General features: G+C 40.1%; 1 non-coding gene across 1 annotated transcript; it reads left to right on the top strand.

Moving 5' to 3' along the window:
• The first annotated feature begins 10,963 nt into the window (after positions 1 to 10,963).
• Positions 10,964 to 11,095, top strand: LOC127675918 (small nucleolar RNA SNORA17). The gene has a single exon (XR_007975595.1). It is a non-coding gene; the product is annotated as a small nucleolar RNA SNORA17 (small nucleolar RNA).
• The last annotated feature ends 1,400 nt before the right edge of the window (positions 11,096 to 12,495 follow it).

The following is a 12,495-nucleotide window of genomic DNA, read 5'->3' as shown; positions in this document are numbered from 1 at the left end:
TTGTTACTATTCTTACTAATATTGTTACTAATCTATTAACTTGTGAATATAGAGTCTGGGGTGGGAGGGAGGAGGATAAGGGGGTGGGAGAAAGGGGGACTTAACAAAACAGGGAAGATGTTTCAAAAGACATTTTTGAATAAAATATGAGCAACCTACCTAGTTATTGACACCTAAATATATTCACAAACAGAGAAGCAATGTTTTCAAGTAGTCAGAGAGAAATGGAAGGGAGCTTATCATGTATATAAACATACACATTTCCCAGTCCATGATTCCTTTCACCAGCTTACTCTACTACTTACAGCTAGGTAGGAAAATGAACAAGCCCATGATCTAGATTGTGTGTGTTCTCAGCATCAGTCTCTTTTGTCTGTGGGGATGAGTGGGTGAGAAGTCTGTGAGGAGAGTTCAGGCACATCCCTAGACTTTGACACTGTGTTCAGGGAGCCCTGGAAAATGATTTAGTGGAAAAGCATCAGCTGAAGCAAGTCTCTTGCCCTACAGTGGCCATCCAAAAGAGAAAAGAATCAAACTAGAACACTTTCTTTTGTTTCTTGATACTCTGATAGCTAGCTGTTTGTATTAAATGTGATGGCTACTTCCTAGGAACTGGTCTTTTTCAGTTTTGGGTTTTGTCTTGTTTTGCAGCTGAATTTTTACTTAGAATCACCAACTCAGCCTGTATTGTGATCCCCAAGACTCCAGACCTCAAAGTCATCTTGCTTGGTTTTAGGAATGGAGTGCTTTCTATGTAACCAAAAAGTGGAAATTAAAGAAGAAATAAAGAAAATGTTCTATGAGTATAATGTGTTTTTATAAAAGTAAATATGGGAACCATTGTCCCAGATTTTTTTAAAGCATCACGGTGTTCAGCTTTGGAGAATGGGGTAAGAATAGGGTAGGATAGCTTGAAACTGTTCCCAACAGTTTCATTGTCAGAACTTTATCATCAGTCCTTTGGAGTGGATACTCTTTCAGTTGCTCCTATGGAGCCCACTAGGGGCCAATTTTAGGGCATGGTCCATATCTTTCTCCAAAGAGAACTGCCATTTTAAAGCACCTTTTTATCGGCCTGCCATGCATTGTATGTTTTTAGCATATAAACTAGTGACTTGTAAGCAGTCATTTTGTATTGAAACATAACAAGAAAGTGAATTTGAGGAGTGAGCAATAGACCAAGGCAGAGATGCGTATTGTCTTAGTACACTATGCTCTGCATTGTTGAGCACTTTGCATTCTGTTGGTCCTGCCTCTGCTCTCAAAATTATTTTCCTTTCTGTTACAACATAGTAGGCCAAACTTACTGGAGATCTCTTATTCAACCAGCTGCCTTAGTGGAGTGAGGACCAATGTATGAAAATAGTGTTTTGCCCTATCACTGATTTCTTCAACTCAAAAACCCTGGGTTTACCTTGGTCTGAAATTTCTGACTACTCTCTTCTAACCTCTCCTTTCTGAGAAGCTGCATCCTCTTAATGCCTCCTCATTGGAGTCTCGTTTAATCTTTACTTTCCTGGAAATTATATCCTCCCTTGTTCTTCTTTCTTGACTTTTATCAGTCTTAGAGTTTTTCTTCTTGTGTATAGTATTCTATTCAATATCCCAAACTGTCAAAGTCTAAGAACTTCAGCTAGAGGCTTTCTTTGGAAGTTTAGAGGACTTCTTTCCCAGTCTTATTCACTCAAAATACAAATACACGAGCACATGCACACATACCACTGAGAAAAGATGGAAACTGCTTTCTCTTGAAGATGTGTGATAATAGGTCCAATCTCTTATTGTGGTCAGGTGCTGTACTACATGGAGCAGGGTGCAGATACAATGGCCCCAGCAAGGGTCTTCAAGACTTTGAGGGTTGTGTTGGGACTAGAGCAACTAGCTTGAACCTGTGGCCATCCTCTATGCCTCTCCAGTGTCTCAGATATCAGCTGCTTCATATATGCTGCTCCCTCACAGCTTTCCCTACTGACTTCTTGCTGCTCTGTGCAATTATGTGTTAAGGCCTTATCTTTTCCTAAATCTTTTCAAACTTTCTGCACTACTTCATTCATCACTTCTTTAGCCATCTCTCTGAAGTCCTTGGTGCTAGGTGGGCTTTTGTGACAAAAAAAAATTTCACCTTCTCTGACTCTTTTCTTTGCTGGGAAGAATCGTTGGGGGGTGGGGAACACAAAGGAGGGTATGTGTGTGTGTAAGAGAGAAGCACAAAGGATGCTTCAAATGCTGTAATCAACTCTCATCCTGTGTTATTTCATGTGAGGTCTTGCAGTTCTAGTGAATTTCCATTTTAGTGGGTTTGAAATAGTGTTTACTGCGTAAAGGAGAAAAACATATCCAAGGACCTCTTTGCCTTGCTCTTACCAAACTGAACTAGTGTTTTGGAGATCTACAATTTGCAGATGCACTCAGAACAGTTCTGAGAAATGAGGAGAGTTAGAGTTGGATTTCTATGCTGAAGAGGTAAATGGAACTAGCTAGTTCTGGCTGTTGTTAGAACTAGAAATGTTTGTTTTCTCCTGTTTGAAAGGTTGTCAAATTTAAAGAGTTTTCATTTTCATTTAGGGTTTTTAATGCTGCCAATCATAACAGAAATATCTCCTTTTGTAAAATAAAGCTAATGCAAGTTTTGTTTTCTAATCATAAAATTCTCTAAGCCAATATTATGTTTAGAAGGCTTAGTACCAAAATCAAACATTTTCATGACAAATAGAGATCTTGTCAACATAATGTAGGCCAGGGATTTTCTAGAGATTTCTCAAAGACCCAAGTAAAGGATAGGAATTAGTTGGGATGTTTAGTTTGGGGAACACTACCATCAGGTTGAGAGTCTTCAGCCAGCATGGAGTTATTTTGGTGACTATGCAGGCTACCCTTTAAAACACGGTTTTCACTCAACATTAAAAAGTAGCTACAGTCATGATGCGGGGATCCCATTGCAGCTATATGATACTTGAGGTGTACTCTTGGTTTGAGAAATATCGCTAAATGATAAAACACTGGGGAAGGACACTGTCAGAGAGTGGCTTAGTACAAAGTTTTAAGGAATGAATGAGGCTTTTAAAATCAGTGTTTGGATAAATCAATACTAAAGCACTAAAAAAAAAACACTCACCCATATGAAATGAAAAGGATGTCTGTGTATCCAACAAGCTCAGGGCTCTCTGGGCCCACTGCAAATGAAGAAAGGTAGCCAGGCATGGTAGTCCATTCCTGTTATCCTAGGCAGGATTGATGAGAGTTCCAGACCAGTCTGGTCTATAGTGTGAGACCCAATCTGAAAAAATAAAAATATAAAAGAAAGAAGAAGGATGAGGAAGGAAGGAAGGAAGGAAGGAAGGAAGGAAGGAAGGAAGGAAGGAAGGAAGGAAAGGGAAGGGAAGGAAGGAAGAAGGAAGGAAGGAGGAAGGAAGGAAGGAAGGAAGGAAGGAGGAAGGAAGGAAGGAAGGAAGGAAGGAAGGAGGAAGGAAGGAAGGAGGAAGGAAGGAAGGGAAGGAAGGAAGAAGGAAGGAAGGAAGAAGGAAGGAAGGAAGGAAGGAAGAAGGAAGGAAGGAAGGAAGGAAGGAAGGAAGGAGGAAGGAAGGAAGGAAGGAAGGAAGGAAGGAAGGAAGAAGGAAGGAAGGAAGGAAGGAAGGAAGGAAGGAAGGAAGGAAGGAAGGAAGGAAGGAAGGAAGGGAGGGAGGGAGGGAGGGAGGGATGGAGAGAGGAAGGAAGGAACATATATGAACGAACAAATGAAAGAACCAAGGAAAGGAGGAAGGGAGGGAGGAAGGAGATACTGAAAACTTTCTGCCTCTTTGAGAGATGCCTAGTTTTACAGCACAAAGGAAAAAGGCTTGAATGAAAACATAAAGGGGCCTTTTGTTTTTCACTCCCAGGGAGGTAGAGAGCTTCAGAGTCTCCACTGGGATAGCTGTAGCACTGACTGGAGTTTGCTGCCTACAGAGTTTTGAATGTACTTACTAAACTTTAGTTTCCATAGAATTGAATGCACCTCTTCAGTGAGTGAAATGCTTTATGGTGCTAAAGAAAATGATTATCCCCATTTTTCTTCTTCGCCAAGCCCCTTAAGCATTTAAGAAAATTTAAAGTAAAAGCATTTAGAGACCCTTTTTATGAATGTAACCTGTTTCTGTTTGACACATGACACTCCAACTTTAAAGTTAGGAAATTATTTGCCTTTTTCTTTTAGAGTTAAGCTTTATAAATAATCTGTAGAGTCAATTGAAGTATAAAGCTTAAGGATCACTCTTAAGACGCCTACAAAATCTTGTATATTTTTAAGTGTGCCAATTTGTAACATATTTTGTAAGTGTATATTTTTCTTAGAAAAGTGCTGTGAAGTGTCTGTATGTGAGAGTTTTCCTTTTTCTGCACCACTATGTGCTAATAAAAGGATATTTACTTCAAAGTTTCTGGTTTTAGAAACCTCAATACAAAGAAAAAAACACTTTTGTTGGGAATTTTGTAACAGAAAATATGTTGTGAAAGAGTGTAGTGATCTTGTGAAAAGAAAATGAACATTTGTGAGCTTCTTGCTGTTTTATAGAATTTCTTGTAAATTATTCTTGTAACACCTCTGGTTTTGTTGTTCTTGTTGAAAAAAGTTTTAAATATTTGTGACTGAATGTATGGTGAAACTGTCATAATGTTACCTAGCTGAGCTTTGTTATTGTTTATGGAATAAATAAAAGAAAAGTTTAAAATACTGCTTTAGAATCATATGTAACAGAATTAAAAAACATTTCTAATTGAATTTGTATCTTAAACAGTTCTTCAGTGTCTAGAGCAGTGTTTCTCAAACTGTCTCTAGCAAGAGAGCAGGTTTTCTTACAATCCATCTCAGAATGTTAAAAAAATGAATTTCTGAATAAGTAAAGTGAAAAATAGGCAAAATAAAAGCCCAGGTGTATTTGTATTTAGATCAAGGTATAAAGCTACCTTTCAAAGCAGCATAGAGAAAAAAAGAATTACCAGAAGTCAGTATCCTGTTGGAGAACAAATGCACAAATCAATGTCAAGTTGTCATAGAACTGAAACACAGCAACACTTTGAGTAAGACCAACATCATTGTCATCGTTTGATAACGTGTTTGGAATGCTGAGTGCCAGGATCTGTGCCAATTTTGAATCAGAATATGGATTTCAACCAGATCCCTAAGTGATGTGTATACATGGAAACGTTTGAGAAGCACTGGGCTAGAATTCTGTGTGCCCGTCAAATTTGGAAATTATTCTCTAGTCTGTCCCTTCTTCAAGTAATGTTAAAGTAAATGATATTCTTCATTTGTGGTTCAGATGGAGGCTGCAGAGAAACATTCCTCTCAAAGTGTAAAAGCTGTTTGTTGAAAGTAATAAATACTGATTTGCCTGGTACCTAAGACTGTCAGATTTTCCATAATTCCCTGCAGTTCCCACATTATCCTATTTACTGTGCAGCCATGGTCCCTAACTGTGTGAATCATGACTTCCCAGCTTCTGTCCAACTACAGCTTTCCAATATGTTGATACTTGCTGTGTCTAGAAAAGAAATTAGTCTTTTATGTCCTCAGACATTTGAACTGCTCACCAGAGCCTAGAGTTCTGACTAACCACAAGTCATTGTGGTATACAAAAGTCAATGACCACTTCTTGGTTTTGAATATCATTACTCAAAGAAACTGAAAAATGTTTATGAATGAGTGCCCTTCCTCCCATTGGAACCTCCATTCATCACTCCAGCTACCCCTTGATTTTCCACAAATGTCTCCCAAGTTCCTGCATATACAATACATTTCCAGTTATAGACCGGTCATCTACTTGAACATTCTGCAACATCCTCAGACCAAATTAGTCAAGATTATTTTACCATCTGAGTGTGCCTTATCACAGTGATTTAATCTTGCCATCCACCTAGTCACCCATGTCATGTCAGCAACTGGTCACTTCATGTCCTTCTGGTTACTTTAAATACTTGTACCTCTTTTTTTTTTTTTTTTTTTTTTTTTTTTTTTTTTTTTTTTTGGTTTGGTTTGGTTTGGTTTGGCTTGGATTTGGTTTTTCGAGACAGGGTTTCTCTGTGTAGCCCTGGCTGTCCTGGAACTCACTCTTTAGACCAGGCTGGCCTGAACTCAGAAATCCGCCTGCCTCTGCCTCCCAGAGTGCTGGGACTAAAGGCGTGCACCGCCACTGCCTGGCTACTTGTACCTTTCTAAGTCCATTGTCACTACTTCAGTTAAGCTTCTAATGGTATTTTACCTGTGCTATTTCACTATTGTCTTAATTTAGTGAGTTTCAGTTGGATTTTATACCTAGAAATTTTGTAGAATCACAGAAATTTTAACTTGCTAAGTAAAAATATCAAAGAATTAAACTCTTCACTATTAGTTCAGAGATTATTGTAGCATCAAAAGATGATGAGGCAGTCTCTATTTCAAATACATTATATTGGGTTTTTTTCTCTTTAATATGTGTCATGGGAGACTGAAACCAGGGTTCCAGAAGTTTCAGTCCATGGTCACTTGCTCCTATTATTGGTGCTGTTTGTTTTGGCTTCTTTTGTTGTTGCTTTGTTTTTATTTTTTCAGAACATCTTTATGGGGAGGGTATGGCAAAACAATGGTACTTACCTCATGGCCAAGAAACTGAGATACAGAATCACCTGAAGATAAAATGTATCCTTCTTGAGCACACACTGATAACCTACTTCCTCCAAATAAGCTCTACATCCTAGTTTCCACAACCTCCCAATAATATGGGAAGAATTCACCAGTGGATGCATCCATTGATGAAATATCATGACCCAGTGACTTCTCAAAAACCCATTCATTAGCTAACAAACAAGTCTTTAATACATGAGCCTTTGGATAATTCATATTAGACAATAGCAGATTATTATGGTACTGTTTCTAATAGTTTTACATTTGAAAATATTTGAGAGCATAGTTATTAAACCTTTCAGGCTACAATCACCTTGATATCTAATTATGTCACTGAGTCTTATCCACAAAATGTAATGTACTCAGAATTTGATAGAATTTCAGAGGTTTTGCAGATTTGTAATTACTATACTGAGTGGGAGCATGAATCCTATAAAGCATTTTCCTCACTTAATAATAAGTTTTCTTAATCTGCTTTTTCTGCAATGATGCGAACAGTAACTATCATTGTTATTGCATACTAGGTGACAGCTACTGTACATGAATAACAATTTCTCAAAACTATGCAAAGGTATTTTTTCTATCTTACATATAAGAAAATTAGGACATAGAATTATAGTTCACTTCTTCAAGATGGCATGATAACCTTCATGCCATCACCCCACAGAAGTTGATAAAGTCCTTTGTGTCTGTCTGTTTCTGAACCCAGGTTTCTAAGTCAAGATACTTATTTCTAGCAAAAAACATACTGAATATTCTAGCAAATACCATACTAACTACATATAATATATTACAAATATGATAAATATTAATTCTGACATTAATTATATGAAAGAAATAACTAGCTTTGTGCTGGGTATTGTGTTAGATTTTATGAAAACAAGTAATTTAAGTGTAAAGTGCCTGTTTTTCTCTAGTAGTCCACAAATTAAATGGACAGGCTCAATTTAATAGTTTAAATAAATAGCCAATGGTCAGTTTGTTTATGGGTGTGAGTCCAGATGTTTGGCAGTTCTGTTTTATTATTTTATGTGTTAGAGTGTTCTGCTCAAATGTATAGGTATGTACCACATGTGTACCTGGTTCCCATGGAGATGAGAGATGGTTTTGAGTCCCTTGGAACTGGAGATATGAATGCCAGTGTTGTGTGTCATAATTCAGGAGCTAACACTAAGAGGTAAAAAAATTATTTTTATGGTCAGGCCAAACTTCCAGAAATCTGCTCAGACTAGGAGCAGGAAGGTCTTTCATAATGAGCAAGCAAGTGATTACAAAAGTGGAGTTTGCATTATTTTCATAATCATGGGAAAAATACATGTGGTGGGTTTATGATCAGATGGTTCCAGTAACAAACAATGCAAAGCAGAATCAATTTGTGACTTGTGAAACACAATATTATTGAGGAAGAATACATCAAAAAATAAAGTTGATTTTTAACTGAGGACATGATCTGAGAGGAGAAAAAAACACCATCAAGAACAATATAGGAATAAATTGGAGTCTAACATTGACTAAAAAAAAGAAAAAAATGGAGTCAGCTGTTCTTTAACACTTGTGAACCTCATGAAAGTGTTGCAACCCAAACATGGATCCCCTGTAAGATCAGTAAATTATCTTAAATGCTGGGTCATAGCTTCAGCCCTTGTTTTAATTTTTTTAGCTTTTAAGATAATATGTTTGTTTAGATTTGTTTTATGCATATGAGTGCTTTTGCCTGTGTGTATGCATGAATGTGCACCATTTGGGTGCCTGATATAGGTGGAGGTCAGAAAAAGGCATTGGAAACTCTGGAATTGGAGTTGCAGGTGATTATAAGGCACCACATGAGTGTAGAAACAAAACCAAGATCCTTTGGAAGAGCAGTCAGTGCTCTTAAATATGAACCCAGTCTCAAAAGATCAGTCATGGTATGCACTCACTGATAAGTGGATATTAGCCTAGAAATTTTGAATACCCAAGACATAATCCACAAATTAAATGATGGCCAAAAAGAGTGGAGGAGTGGCCCCTGGTTCTGGAAAGACTCAGTGCAAGAGTATAGGAGAATACCAGAACAGGGAAGTGGGAAGGGGTGGATGGAGGAACAGGGGGAGGGAAGATGGTTTATGGGACTTGCGGGGAGTGGGGACCCAGAAAAGGGGAAATCATTTGAAATGTAAATAAAAAATATATCAATAAAAAAAAGACCCCTCCTTTCCTCTTCACATCACATGACCCTTCTATCCTCCTCTCTAATGCTCTTCTGCCACCCTTGGTCACTTTTTGTTTTCCTGGTTTCTGTGGTTCCCCCAGGTTATATACTCACATCTAAGGATTTTGAAACAGGACCATAAAAAAGAACACGTGATGTTTGACTTTCTGAGTCTGCATTACTTCACTGAGTAAAATGTGCTTATTTCCATCCATTTACCTCAAAAGTTGATGATTTCTTATCTTTCTTTACAATTGAGTCAGATTTCACTGTGTAGATGTACCACAGTTTCATTATCCATTCTTCGGTTGAAAGACATTTAGGTTTTCATTTCCCAGCTTTTGAGACTAGGGCAGCAGTAAGCATGGCTGCACACGTGTCTGTGGAGTAGGATGTAGTATAGCTGGGTCAGAGATTAAGTTTTAGGTTGGTTTAGTTTAGTTTCATATAATTTATTTCTGTTATGATCCCCTAGTCACAAGAAATAGTAAACCAACATCGCAGTCTCACCAAATGACAAATGTTTCTTTGAAATCAAGGGTTATGATGGAGAAGAGCATTTTGCATTCTTTGCTCATTTTAATTCTTCCCTAATGACAACCAAAATAATTTTTAGCTTTTTGAGAATTCTCCACACTCATTTCCAGAGTATCTGTACAAGATCGCAGTCATGTATGAGTGAGAGTCCCCTTTCCCCACACTTTCACCGGCATTTGTCTTTGTTTTTTCTATGTTCAAGCACATGCTTTTCTGGATGTGTACCATATATGCCCAGGCACCTGAGGAGACAATACGGTGTTGGATTCCCTGAAACTGGAGTTATAGGCATCCGTGCATTGCTCAGTGTGGGTGTTTACAGGTAACCAGGGCCTCACTGAACCATATCTCCATCTCTAGGTTTTGTTTTGTGATGAGCCTGAGGCACTAACTGGAACTCCTCCTGCCTCGGTCTCTAAAGTACTGAATTTATAGGTATGCACCATAACACCTGTCTGCCAGTAGCAGATTAAAATAACAATCACATATAAAGTGAAATTGCTACTGTCCATTAGAACCTGGGATGTAATAGCACCAAATCAATGTCGCCAAATGTCACTCCCAAATATCTTCTATTCTGCCTCCCATTTTGGAATCAGGTGTCAGAGCATACTGGTGGTATTTAGGATTAATTACTTTAATCTCTGTGTTCCAAAGTCTCTGCCCCAAAACCAATGTATAGTGCTAGCAATGTAACTCAGTGATTGAGCACATGACCCTGGGTTTGAGCCCAGCACACCACACACACTGGGGCAGAGAGCAGAGTTGGGGAGTGTAACTACATAACCTAGTGTTCTAGGATAGCAGTGGTATCCCTCTCAGGCTTGTCATGAAGATTAAAGAACACACTTATGAAGTCTTAGTAGCAATAAACAGTCAAGTCTTGCTTAACAACTACTGCTTTTTATTAGATACAAGCACACATCTACATATTTCTTTTTGTGTGTTTTTTTTTCCCTTTGGTTTGGTTGGTTTGGGGTTTTTGGTTTGTTTGTTTGTTTGTTTTTGTTTTTGATTGTTTTTGGTTTGGGGTTTTTTTCCGGTTTGCTTTGCTTTTCTAGGTTTTGGATTTTTGAGACAAGGTTTCATGGTATAACAGCCCTGGCTGTCCTGGAACTGGTTATGTAGACCACGCTGGCCTTGAACTCACAGAGTTCATCTATGCCTGCCTCCCAAGAATTAACATTAAAGGAGTGTGCCACCAGACCTGGCTCCATCTTCATAGTTCTCATTTTTATTTTTAGAGGTCACTTCAGATGCTGCTAATATATGTCTTTTTATTTGGCTTCCAACTAAGAAAATCAATAAACTACCTTGAAAAGACTTAGATCTTCATTCGGAGAAAGATGCCATTTTGAAGACAAAATTAGAAAAGCTATTATATGAAACATCATTGTTAGAACTAATTTAATGTTAGCGGCAGGGTGAGATAAAGCTGCAAATTATTAATCATGAAACCTGGGCTCTACTCCTAGCTCTGCTACTACATTAAATTCAAACACATAAAAACCATTTTCCTCCATGTTTCAGTTTTCTTATCTGGAAATAAGATTGAACTACATGGCTAAGCATTAAAGGCAAGATGAGTTTTTAAAAGCCCTGCTCCTGGAAGCAATGCAGATGTGACTGCTGTGTCACATGTGTGTTAGTAGGTGGCAGAGAGGAGAGAGTCTATGTCTAAGCTTAGTGTTCTAACCGATTGATATCTGAATGATTAGTAGCCTAACGTTTCCTGGAAGAAAAAAAAAGGGAGCCTGAGATGACCACGATTCAGGCGCCAGGTAGGTGTGGACTGGTTCCCAGGATGGTAACAAGCCTGGCACTAGAAGAACCCCCACTGGGACCACAGGCTCCAGGCAGGAATAAGCCTGAGACAGATGGTCACTAGGATGGGCCCGTAGAGGAGCGAGACTGAAATGACCACCAGACTGGTACCTTGGGGCCCAGACAGAGAGCTAGCCGGAGATGAACACCAGTCTGGTACCCCTTAGGCCTGGGGGTGGGGCAGACCATGCTCGAGATGAACCCTGCCTGGTAGCGCATTGCACTCTTGAGATCACTCCTGAAATTACTCCCGACACTCAGAGACCCTGGGTGCCACTAAGAGGAGTAAGCAAGTGGTGGAGAGATGGAAGAGAAAGAGATGAGTGCACAATGAAGAGAGACAGAGCTGGAGACTCAAGGGTAGTGAGGAGCAGCCTGATGGGAGTCGCTGGTGGTGCCACCTGGGACCACGGTGAAGTCCTGGCCTGTGTTGACACTGGGGGCCACGTCTGGGTCCGTGGCTCTGCAGAAGTAGGTGTCTGTTGTCCCCAAAGGCCGGGCAGATGTCCCTGGTCTGGAATGCTACTGGGGACATGATGTCTGAGGGCTGTGTAGAACTGGCGTCATCATGGAAGAGCTGGCCCTAGAGGCATGAGAACAGGAGAGTTGACCCTGCTCATAGCCAGCCACAATACTTGGGAGAGTGGGCCCTGCACATTTTGGAAGTTTCGGGTTAGCCAGTCTCAAGGGTGTGAGTGTGGGAGAGCTGGCCCTGCCTCTTGTCTGCCATGTATCAGTGTTCCCTACCCTCGCCCCTTGCCACCTAGGACAAGTGGGAGAGCTGGCACTAGGGACATGAGAGAAGAGAACTAGTCCTGCCCCAGACCTGGTGCAGCACTCCGGAGAGCAGAGCCTGCACCTTGCCTGGGTAACATAGTAGAGCTGGCCCCTGAATATGGGAGCTACAGGTGAGACAGGCCCAAGGCACAGGAGAACCAGCTCTACCTCTGTCTGTTGGGAGATGACACAGATGAGGGAGAGACACTCTCCTCCCCTCCCTCATCCCTCCCCATTTGTGGCAGATGAAAACTGTTCCCAGGATGATGAGAGTGGAAGAACTGGCCATGTCCCTCACTGACTGCAGCACTCAGGGGAACAGGCCCTACTCCTCGCCTGGGCAGCAGGGTTACAGATGAGCTGGCCTCAAGAGCATGAGAGCCAGTGCAGCTGCCATCTCTGATACCTCTCAGACCCAGATCTAGGACTTTCAATTGGCCCACCCTAACATCTACCCTATCATTGCTGGAGTGTCTGAAGGGGCCCATTCTACAGATCCAAAACTACAGGATCTCCATGACACAGGGCA

This window comes from Apodemus sylvaticus, chromosome X (genome assembly GCF_947179515.1).
Source record: "Apodemus sylvaticus chromosome X, mApoSyl1.1, whole genome shotgun sequence".
NCBI lineage: Eukaryota > Metazoa > Chordata > Mammalia > Rodentia > Muridae > Apodemus > Apodemus sylvaticus.
This window is presented reverse-complemented; position numbering and strand designations above follow the sequence as displayed.